Here is a 10954-nt window from a genome sequence, read left to right as displayed (position 1 = left end):
TGCCCAAGCAGGCCCCCAAGTCTGTCAAATCAGATGTCTGCCTCTCAGGCCTACGCTCCCAAGACAGACAAAAAGCAAAGCGCCGCGCCCACAGGAATTCTGGGCCCTCCTGGATCCGCGCTTCCACCTGGGCCTGGGGCAGGTGAGTCCGAGGCTGCGGGTCTCCCGGATGCGAGCTCACTGGATGATTTGGGGGCTTTGCAGGTTCAAACCCTTCCTCTCCAGGGCAAAGCTCAGCATTTTGAGTTCCCTCCCAGTTGTGGGCCTCAGGGCAGGGGGTGAGGTTTATGGGACATTTGTCCCAGCCTGCCTTACCTGCTTCCGCGAGCCTTCTCTCCGTGGTGGTGCTGGCGGGTGGGAGCTGCTCAGCCAGTTTTCAGTTTTTTTCCCCCAGAGGAAGTCGTTCCACATGTAGCTGTAGATTCAGTGTGTTTGTGGGAGGAGGTTACTTCAGGATCCTCTAGGTCGCCATCTTGATCTGGAACTAAGACCTTTATCACCCGTGTGGTGGGTTTATTGTTTTCACTTAAGAATGGGCAACATTCTTCTCAGAAAAGAAAGGTGTTAAGGGAGGGGCCTTTCTCATCCCACCGGCGGTGCACACTGAGAGGAATAAGAAGCAAGGTGAGAAGGGTGTAAGGCAGTTTTATTTAGCAAGGCTGAAGTACACTCCCAAGAGAAAGCGGGTAGTCTGAGAGGTCAGGACGAACCCTCCTTAGCTAAACTCTTGTCGGTTTTACAGGGAAGTGTGAGGGGTGGGCTAAGGTGGGGCTAGTTGATTGGCAGGTTCAGATTACATAGCTGCTCTGGCTTGGTGCATGCTCTTACCCATAATGCATATAGAACCTCTCCCCTGCTCCAGGTTGGGTAGGAAATTCTAATTAGCCTGTGAATGGATTTATATCTGGGTGTTACTTGTGCAGGCGCCAGCCTTGGGGATTCCCCAGCTCTGTCTTACTTTTCCTCTTAGGCAGAGTGGGTGTAAACCCACCTAGGAAGGTTACCGGCTTCCACCTCTCCCTTTCTGCTGCTCATATCTTACTGCCTACTCTTAACAGAGGGACTTTTATCTTAAAAATATAGAAGTCAAAGTTTGTATTAACCCATACTTTTCAATTTACAAATAACCGTGCCAATAATACCTTACATGTTAGATAATGATGTAAATAAGTCTTTCTCAGGATAGGGATATCACTGTTTTCAAGCTATTCTCTCTATAATTGCTATGCTTCTTAACATCATGCTTTATTATCTATATCCTATATCTCCCTTTTTCACTTGTTTTGTGTTATTTCAGCCTTTGGTTATGGGTAAAAAATGTCAACCATCTTTAGGATTCTGTGATTATTTACACCTTCTTATTCACAAATCTTCCATGTTTTGATCTGTATGTTTAAGAATGTTCTTGACTTTATTTTCAGTAAAGATCAGGTGTTGCCAAAATTTTCTGTAAAGGGTAGGTTGTAAATAGTTTTGGGTTTGTGGGCTGTTATGATTTCTGTTGCAACTACTCAACTCTGCTGTTGTAATATTGACGTGACAATGAAACACAACTGACAACACATGAAAGAATAGGTATTACTAAGTTGCCATAGAACTTTATTTACAAAAACAGGAGACAGATTGTATTTTGGGTGCCCAACGTAGAGATTTGCCTATTCCCCACAAATATCACAGTCTTTGTCTTAAAACAAGAGTCTAAAGTGAAAGGCAGTATAGCAGCATACTAAATTTGCAGTTAAAATGAGAGATTCTTGTCCTAGTGACACCAACTCATTTTTTGTGTTACTTAAGTCACTTACTGTACCTGAACTTGAGCTTCCTTAAAAACTGTAATAGAACTCACAGGTTTATAGTTATGACTAAGAAGGTATTTGAAAAGGCCTTTAAATGTTTTAAAATATTTTTGAAAGCCAAAATGTTAATAGTGATATCTTTCCCTATTGGGGGCAGATATAGTGGTTTTTTATTATCTTGTACTTATCTTTAATTTTAATATTTTTTATGACAAATGTAATGAAAGGAGCTACTAAAATAGTCAAATACATACAAAAATCTCTTAAGCCTTTGTATTTTTCACAGATTTTTGATGTCGAACCTGATAGAAGCATTTTGCTAGCCTGTGTAAATCAATCAGTGGTGACAATTTACTTGCCTTCATACTTGGCCTCTAGAAGAAATCTAACAGCCATGGCTTTTAGTCTCAAACATTGCATTGCCTTTCTCTTAGTATATGCTTTGATGAATTTATAAATCATTATTATACATTTTATCATCCTGTCTGATAGAAAATTATATCTTAGTGGTTTGCAGATCCTTAATTCATTGAGTTTGTGTCAACCTCTGAGTGTGCTACCACTGGGGATACTAAGATGCTTTCACATACAATTTCTGTACCCTTTGAAAATGGAGGTTACAACAGCAGTCTCTAATTCTCTGCATAATTCATGAGAAAATACATTTCGGATTGTTGATTACAGTTTTAACCTTGAATAGTTATGTTGAAAATAAGGGTGAGACCAGCTGGAGTTGTCACCAAGAATGTACTGCAGGCTAACATAGAGGCAAGCCCTGAAAGCCAGTCATAAAAAGAAAGACCCCCCTAGCATTCTTAAAAGGTAGCCAAATATGACAATGTTTATATGGGAAACTATAGCAGATTTAGTATATTTGATTTGTATGTCTCCTAATGATAACTTATTGTCTAGTGTAGGCACAGTAGTGTTCCAGGAGTTATGGATATATAATATATAAATTTAAACTGTCTTTGACTTTGGAAATTTACAGTCTAAGGGAATTGGAGTTTGGAAAAAGAAAGCTAGTCTATTGCTTATTGGTGAAGGGAGACAAAGAGTAAAATGAGAAAAACCACTTCCTTAATGTGAATTTAGCCACAGTTGGAATAAAGGGCAAGTTTACCTTATGCTCTCTGATAAATCTATATGGTGCTGATTGATTAGATTAACACGCTTCCCAAATTAGAGAAATAGTCAAGGAAAAGAGTCATTAATGAGGAGAATTTACAGAAGAATATTATTAAAAACTCATAGACCTGGATGTAGCCTAGGCATGTATATTTTCATCTCTTGGTAGTCATTTAAGTAAAATTATGTTTGCAGCTTGGAAGTAGGAGTCTTTGATGTACAGTATTTAATGTTATTATGCTTTAAGCTGGTATGAGTTAAAACCCTTGCCTCATCCATTTTGATCAAGGATTTGCAAATTCTCTTAATTGTTCCCATACCAGGTAAAATTTAAGGCATGTTAAATTAGAAAGTGTTGCAATTAGTTACCTTATAAGGAGAGAAACTATAAGCCAAGGAAGTTCAAATGTTTTTGAAAGTTTATCTAATTTAATTTGGGAATTACATTTATCTTTTCTACTAAACCATAAAATAGGAGATGGTATAGGTGGAGTTTTTGTGTAATGAGAATGCTGCATTGCAAGGAGTAATAGTATAAAGCCCTTACAAAGATGCTTGCTCCTGTAGTGTTCCCCCCCGGATAGATCTTTGGAGGAGCTCAAAGGAGTCATTACACAATGCCAAAATTGGTTTCCAACATCAAAAAAATGCTATTGGAAATGATATGGATGAAGATAATCTCTGTCAGTTTTAGGACATCTGTTTTGTAGACACAGGTGATTTCAAGTAGAACCTTGTTTTGATTCAGTGTGAGCTCATCCATCATAGTAAGGACGAACTTGTCATAATTCTAAATAAATACTGCCAGGGAAATTTTACAAAATCACTTAGAATACCTCTAATACCCACCTTATTTTACAATAATAGAATCCTGGCAAAACTCTAAACATTGGGCATATGGGAGCCAACATCTCACAAACTATCTGAATACTTCCAATTGGCTACCTATTATTATTTCCTACAAGGGGCTATGACTGTGTTTTTGTTTTTATTTTGTAGAGCTCTGCAAGGCATTATCATTTACACAAAAAACTTCTCTGTCCATCCCACCTCTCATCTTCTGGCCTAGTAGAAAAGACAGATGGAATTTTCAAATAAAAGTCAAATTTTCAGAAATATTTGAACTTCCTTGGCTCATAGTCTCTCTCCTTAAGGATTAGTAAAAGGGCAATCCATGAATCTAAGAATATTACCTGATTTTAGACTCCTCATTCTTACAAATAGATATGCCCAAATACTACAAGGAACTCATGTAATTCACTCAGTTGGTCAACAGCAGGTAGGAACATCTTTTCCTCATACTCCCAAGGAAACGTTGCATGACCCAAACCCTAGAGAATTTCCCCGAGGAATTACTGATTCATTTTTTATGTTGTCATTCAAGTAGAGATTCCTATAAGAAGATAATTAATTGGAGGACATCAAAAATTTGTAGTTAACCTTAGCCAAAGTTATAAATGACTCTGAAGCTCTTGAGGCTCAGTAGGCAAATCTAAACATTTTAGCTTATGTGATAATGGACAGCCAAATAGCTTTAAACTTTCTCTTATCCCGGAAAGTTATGTAACAAAAAACATTTATGAACTGTTTATTGCACTTGGATAAATATGTGAGCCAGACAGAACAATGAATCTCTAAATTGAAGAAGATGGTTTACCTGGTTTGCCGAGGTAGGTGAATAGATTTGGAGGTGTGCTGTTAGCCTGAGTTTGGTAATTTCCAGTTATGTCTCTGAAGCATTCTGTGATGATTAATCATTATTCTGCTCTTGAATTGCTGTGCATTTCAAATGCAAGTAATTTCCAAAGATTTAAATGCTGCTATATAGCCACCATTATCTCACATGATTCAACAAATCATCATTTGACAAAATGAGCATGGAGATCAGTCCCTAATTGGAATCCAAATTCTCGTTTCTGTGACAACGATGCCATCTAGGGATGCTAACAATGATGTAGATCATAAATGAGGCGACTTTTTTCTGTCCCTCTGGTTTGGCCAGGGCACAGTCATCAGTTTATGTAAGGCTGAGAACTGGAACAACCCTGTCCATCAGTTATGTAACAACCTTAGAATATCTTGGGATTCATGTAACACTACACCCAAAAACTTGCCTTGGCTGCATGAACTCTTGCCTTAAGACATCAACCGATCCAAAAATTTGCCCTGTTTCTGATAGCCTGCTTTAATGACTTGTGAGATCAACCCATAAGCCATAAAAATTATTCTCTCACTTCCCCTAGTTACTCTTTTGGAATTGTTTGTGTTTTCTCTTTCTGCAGTAAGTCAATATGACTGTTAACTTACATAGCAGATTTCTTTGAGGGGGAGATTTCCACATAAAAATCCTTAAATTTACTAAGGGCATATGGGAGCCAAATGTTATAATGCTTTAAAAACATTTTAGGTAGGAATTTCCCAAGCTGAAAACATAAAAAATTATACTGTATTTTTGTCTTGTAAAGAAAAAAACTTAATATAAAAAGTTCCCAAATATGAAAACTTTTTATACTTGTAATGTGAATTTTAGAATTCTTCCTTAACTTTAGAAAATAGTAGGAGGGTAGGTGGCTATTTCTTTTATTTTCTCAAGCTATAGTAGCCATAGCATCAAATCAAGATTCAGAGGAGGCTAGACACTTTCTCCTAGTGTGTGTCTATACTTTAGTCTTTGTCTCTTATCTTTATTTTATCTCTAACCCTAAAGAATCAACTTCAGTCTGTCTTTGAGGTGAAACAGTCCTCTCTTCTATTGAAATTAGTTATCACTACGTTTTTTTAATACAATGCCAAACCCTCAAATTAATTTTAATGAATAACTCAATTTGTGATAACAATTCATTTAGTCTTAAGACCTTTAAAATCTGGTATCTCAAAATCCATCAATTATCATAGAATGAAAAGGCATCCAGGCTTTTTAAAAAACAAACATTCTTAAAAATTCATGTAAATACTCAGTCTAGTTACATTGCTTTTAAACAATTGTCTGTCAAAGAGAAGTTAATGTTTTTCTTTTAAGGTGTAGTCCTCATCCCAAAAGGAAATAGTGTAATCAAAACAGAGCATTTTCAGTTCCATTCTTAACACTTCAATCAATAGTTTTGGCATTTATCCAATTTCCTTTGCCAGAAGAGCATTTCTGTTGATTTTAAAAGCTAAAATGAGGAAGATTTTATCAGCAAGTTTTTGTTATAAGTCAGTCTTGTCTGGCTAGAGGCCAAATAATGATTTATTTGGTAATTTAGTTTTAACCTTTTTCTTCTCCTTCATGTCATTTACCATTCTATACTTTTAATATATTTAAATATAATTTTTCTATATTATCTGGCTTTTTAGCTTATTTCTGTGTTTTATCTCTATGAGCCACACATGCTGGCTACACCTCTAAGGGTTTTAATTTTCTATAGTTCACTAGTTATGAATGGGAAGAAATGACCCTCAAATAATATTTGCCAGGCTAGTGGAAAAGGAAAAGGGGAGAAAATTGTGATAAACAATTTTTCCTATTGCTGCATCAAGCTTCAAAGGCAAGGAATTATTTTGTTGTCTCTCCTAGCAAGAGAAAGAGCAAGAGAGAACAATTAAAGAAACTTTCTTCCCACATTGCTCTTTTATAATTTGTTATGCAGTTTTTCTACAAGAATTCTTGTACTCTCTGTACATTATGTACAATTATGACTTTTAATCGGGTGTTTTGTCTTGATAATCTGGCAATTTTATGTAAGTGTATTGTTTTATGAATAATTATGTCCATGTTTGGAACAAAATAATTCTGCCTCTCCAGAATTTGCGACCTGACAGTTCTTTACAGGGGAAACCCTTCCCAGACCATCTTCTGCCTCAACTTCAAAATCAACTTCTGTTTGTACAGGGAGAGTGTTGGAGGGTGTGGGAAGGTGCCTTAAAATACATTGACGACAATGTTTCTATTGATCTCTCTTATATCAGGGTCAAGCAAATAAATTGGATTCATATCAGTATGAATCAACCTCAGGATTCAACTATTTACACTTGCTTTCATGAAGAACACACTCAAACCAAATCACCTCAGTACAGCACTTTAAATATTCTTACAGACCAGTTTCTCTGCAGTGAGACAGATTTGGCCAGTGGGTGTCCACAGGAGAATTTTTCTTCTCCTTTGAGCAGCATTTAATTACACTGGAGGAAAGGCTGGCTTTTTTTACCACAAACTAATCAGCTCTTGCTCTGGGTAATGGAAATACTTTCTGTTAGAAAAATTGAGAATGACTTGGAAATGGACAAAGAGATTATTGGGTGCCCTTTCAGTGTATTACTGAGGATCCCCTGGGATTATGTGGTTCTGTACTGTGGGTCTTTGTCTTTGACTATAGGCTTTTTTCAGCCCTATAGAGATAGAATTTAATTTGTAGGAAACTGATAGTAATGCACATATTTCCTGTTCAGAGCAATGGAAATGATTTCTGTTCATTGAAATGAAAATACATTTTGTCCATTAGAGAATATAAATACCTGTGGGTCAATCCTCATTTGAAATGGTTTTAACATTTTACTAGTTGCCTCATTTATTAATGACTGAATGAGCATCATGATTTTAGCTTTTTGAAAATTACCCTTTAATTTCTCTATCCTGGTCAACTAGCTCTATGGTGCAGACCTGAATGAGTGACACAAGCTAGACTCTGGCACCTCACCTGCAGGAGACCACCGAAAGCCAGCCCAATGGTTAGTGCTTGCCTAACTCATTACCTGGATACTGCTACTCAGTAAGCCACATTCAGACTGTTTCCCAGTATGAGACAGAGTCAGATCATGGATTTTTGGCTTTAACAGACTTACTTCTCTTCCCCATTATTCCTCTGAACTACCAATCTTGACATTTTAGTCTTTTGCTATATTGGAGTTAATAAAATGTTTCCATTCAACACTTTTTTCTGTGGCTTAAATTTTATTTTTTATTTTATTACATCAACAAAATGGAAATTGAGACTAGTTAGAGACAAACACAAGCATTTTATAATGACTCCCTGTACAAATTTACTCGGAGTTTTTATTGAGGCATGACTTAGAGAATGTTTGTTAACTTAGACTGTGGTGGTGGTTGTACAACTTGTCCATTTTAAACATCTCTGTGATTTTTTTTCCATGACTGGACACCTATAGTTTAAGATGGTCATTGCTTGTGATCTGGTTTTGCTCCTCAGAATTTATTACTCCTCAGAACTTACTGCTCTTACTTTCTTTGTCAATTCCTAAAACTGCTCTTAGATATGGAGAGTCTGATAAAAGTTAATGAGTGGAAAAGTATAGCTTTTCATGGATTCATATGACCTTGGATCCTTACCCAGTAATTTTATGAATTTCCTTTTCCTTATCTCATTTCTGCTGCCAGCAAATTTATGGGAAATGAAAATCAAACAGAACAAAACAAAACAAAACAAGTTTGCTCTATCCCAAATTAGAGATTGGCTGCAGAGACAGGCAGTTCTTGCTGAAAACCCCAAAGGAATGTTTCTAGCTGTAAGTTTTGGTGGGCTTGTGATTCAGTGCTGAAGTAGTCTGTTCTATTGCCCGCTGTTGGAAGTTGCTATCTGAACTGCAGATAGCATATGATGTTTGAACTGACTTGTAGTTTGTAGGGCTATAAAGAGAATAGTGGACTCAGGGATTGAAGTTTTTAACTAGTAAGAACATGTGTAAAACTTAGTGGTGATGGGGTTACTGATACAGGAGTCATGAGTAGTTTCATAGCTTTACTGAACAAATTCTACCTCTAATACCAAACACATTTTATTATAACTTAAGTGAACAACTGCAATTCTCTGTGGCAAATATGATTTCTAAGTTTAAATGGTAGGGCTACCAGAGCACAGAATTGCCTGCCCTGGAGAACAGACAAGAAGCTGTGAGTTGGATAGTTCAAAACTGACTGTGACTTTGATTGAAGGAGGCTCATTTTCAGAACTAAAGCACTTGCCATATGGCAGGGGAATTGCTGGAATTCTCTCTGGGAGTGGAGGTGCTGGTGAATGCCATTGTTTCTATTCCCCCTAGATACTGCTAACATGGATGGGAGCAGGGTAGGCTCTATTGGTTTATGTTCCTCCTGCACACTGCTAGTGCAGATGGGAGCAGAGTGAGCACTGTTGTTTATGTTCTTCATGTACATTGATAATGTGTACAGGAGCAGAGACAGGGAGAAAATACTAGGTCCTGACAGGTGGAGGCAGGCTTTTGGACTCTGCCACACACCAAATATAACCATCAGAGATCCAGCAGTCCAACCTGGATGGCACTAGTAGGATGCAAATGTGGATTCACTCTACCCATATGCCTTAACCTGGCCACTTCCTTTGCATAGCCTGGGCCCAGGGCCAATATTGGAGACGTCTGGACTGTACCCATCAACCCTCTGCTGCTCCATTAGCATGGCCCTAGCTGAAGCCCAACTGGATGAGCCCTGGACAATGCCCCACTGCCCCCAGTTGCCCCACCAGAAGGCCCTACCTGTACCCACCATGGAGTTCCCGGTAATATGCCTCTACAAGCTGCTGTTCTGCTAGTCTAGCCCTGGCTGCCAATGACACAGGAGAACACTAGTCCACACCCTGGGAGCCCCAGCACCAGGAAACTCCAGGCCATGCCACCCAGACTGCAGCTAGCTAGCCAGATCCACCAGGCATGCAGCTTTACCAAGGTGATAATCCTACACAAAGCCATGACTCTAAGAGAAGAGGTATCCCTTTCACCAAACCTATAGAAACAAATATAGAAAGTCAAACAAAATGAGGAGACACAGGAATATGCTTGAGACAAAAAAACATGATAAAACTTTAGAAAAATAACTAAATGAAACAGTTAAGCAATTACCTGACAATAAAAAACTTGGAGAATAGTGAAATTAGAAACATAACAATGCAAAAATCTTTTGGGATGCAGCAAAAGCAGTTCTAGAGGGAAGTTTGTAGCAGTACAGGCCTACGTCAAGGAAAAAAAACTCAAACAATCTTATTCTAAACAAACTAGAGAAAGAGGGACAAAGCCCAAAGTTAGTAGAAGGAAGGAAATAATAAATATCAGAGCAGAAATAAGTGAAATGGAAACTAAGAAAGAGTAAAAATGAACAATGCATCTAAGAGCTTATTCTTTGAAAAGATAAACAAAAATGATAAACTTTTAGCTAGACTCATTAAGAAAAAGACTCACACTCAGAAAGAGGTTACAACTGACACCACAGAAATACAAAGAATTTAAGAAATTACTATGAAAAATTATATGCCAACATATTGGACAACAGGGAAGAAATGGAAAAATTCCTAGAAACATGCAATCTCCAAGACTAAAAAAGGAAGAAATAGAAAATCTGAACACACTGAGTACTAGTAATGAAATTGAAATGGTAATTAAACAAGTAACTCCCAACAGACAAAACTCCAGGACCAAATGGCTTTGGAGGAGAATTCTATCAAACGTCTAAGGAAGAGATAATGCTTATCCTTCTCAAAGTATTCCAAAAAAATTGAAGGGGAAGGTAAGCTTCTAAATTCATTCTATGATGCCAACATCATCTTGATGCCAGTGACAAAGACACTACAAAAAAAGAAAACAAGAGATCAATATTCCTGGTGAACATAGGTACAAAATCCTCAACAAAATATTAGCAAACTGAATTAAAAAATACATTAAGAGGATCATTCCCCATGACCAAGTGGGATTTATTTCAGGGATGCAAGATAGTTCAACATCTGCAAATCAATCAGTGTAATACACCATATTAAGAAAAGGAAGGAGAAAAGCCATATGGTCATTTCAGTGGATGCTTAAAAAGTATTGGATAGAATTCAACATCCAACTAAACAAAGTGAGTATAGAGGGAACATACCTCAACATAATAAAGGCCATATATGATATACCCACAGCTAACATTATACTCAATGGTGAAATGCTGAATGCTTTTCCTTTAAGGTAAGTAAAGACAAGGATGACCACTCTCCCCACTTTTAGTCAACATAGTACTGAAAGTCCTAGCCATTGAAATCGGTTAGAAA

Source organism: Manis javanica, chromosome 8 (genome assembly GCF_040802235.1).
Source record: "Manis javanica isolate MJ-LG chromosome 8, MJ_LKY, whole genome shotgun sequence".
In the NCBI taxonomy this organism is placed as follows: Eukaryota; Metazoa; Chordata; class Mammalia; order Pholidota; family Manidae; genus Manis; species Manis javanica.
This window is presented reverse-complemented; position numbering follows the sequence as displayed.